At 42.5% G+C, this 1,484-nt stretch overlaps 1 pseudogene; it reads left to right on the forward strand.

The window, feature by feature from the left end:
- Window positions 1–1,047: 1,047 nt before the first annotated feature.
- The window catches only part of LOC101647765, a 10,566-nt pseudogene continuing 10,129 nt past the window's right edge, over window positions 1,048–1,484 (forward strand).

The raw sequence follows: 1,484 nt of genomic DNA on the forward strand, positions 1-1,484 counted from the left end.
CTCATTGGCTATCTCCAGATTGACAGCCTAGACTCCACCCCTATGCTCTGAATCCTTCAATTGACCCCAGATTAGGTGACCACCACACAGAGGATGGGCCCCACGGGTCAGAAGGCACTTGAAATGTGATTGAGGAGGAGCTGCTGGCTTGAAGTAGAGTCAATCATGGTGACGTGAACGGGGTAAAGGCTTTGGGACCTTCATTTGCTGATGGGGCACAACTCAAAATGAGTGGCACCCACTGCAAAAATCTACTAATAATTGGACGTTGGGATGTCTGACGTATGACTCTAGGAATATTGGAAGTGGTCAAAAGTGCGATGGAACATGTAAAGATCGATGTCCTAGGCATTAGTGAGCTGAAATAGACTCTTATGGGCCATTCTGAATCAGAAAATCATATGGTTTACTATGCCTGGGATGACAGATTCAAGAGGAATCGTGTCGCCTTCATCATTAAAAAGGACCTTTCAAGGTCTATTATGAAGTACAATGCTGTCTGTGACAGGATTATATCTATTTGCATTCAAAGAAATTCAATCAAAACAACTGTTATTCAAACAATGCACCAAGCACAAAAGCTAGTGATGACAAATTGAAGAATTCTACCACCGTCTTCAGGCAGAAATTGATCAAACGTGCAATCAAGATGCTTTGATAATTATTGGCAAGTGAAATGTAAAAGTTAGAAGCATAGAGGAAGGAACCAAGCTCCCAAACCAAACTCACTGCCATCAAGTCGGTGCTGACTTATAGCAACCCTATAGGACAAGATAGAACTGTCCCTGTGGGTTTCTGAGATTGGGAATAGAAAAAAGGAATGCTGGTTGTAAAATATGGTCTTGGTCAGAGAAATAAAGCCGGAGAGCACATGATAGAATTTTGCAAGACCAATGATTTGCTCGTAGCCAACATCTTTTTCTAAGAACACACATGGGGAAAATACACATGGACTTCTTCTGATGGAATACACAGAAATCAAATTGACTGCATCTGTGGGAAGAGACCATGGAAGCTAAATATCAGCAGCTGAAACCAGGCTAGGAGATGACTGTGGAACAGAGCATGAATTTCTCACAAGTAAGTCCAGGTTAAAGCTGAAGAAAATGAAAACAAGTGCACAAGAGCCAAAGTATGACCTTGAGTCTATCCCACTTGAGTTTCAAAATCATCCCAAGTACACATTTGCTGCATTGGACACTACTGACAGATGATCTAATGAGCCATGGGGTGGGGGGCATCAAGAACATCCTTCATGAAGAAAGCAGAAGGTCATTAAAAAGACAGGAAAGAAAAGTAAGATAAAAGTGGAGGTCAGAAAAAGCCCACATGGAAGAACATATCAGCCTGTGTGATCACGAGGTGTCAAAGGGATCAGGTGTAAGGCATCATCAGAACAAAAAAATCTTACTATAGTGAATGATGGGGGGAGTGCGGAGTAGAGACCCAAAGCCCATTTGTAGGCCACTGGAGATCCCCTTGCA

Source organism: Echinops telfairi, unplaced genomic scaffold (assembly GCF_000313985.2).
Source record: "Echinops telfairi isolate 266 unplaced genomic scaffold, ASM31398v2 ScPeMD7_53;HRSCAF=182, whole genome shotgun sequence".
NCBI lineage: Eukaryota > Metazoa > Chordata > Mammalia > Afrosoricida > Tenrecidae > Echinops > Echinops telfairi.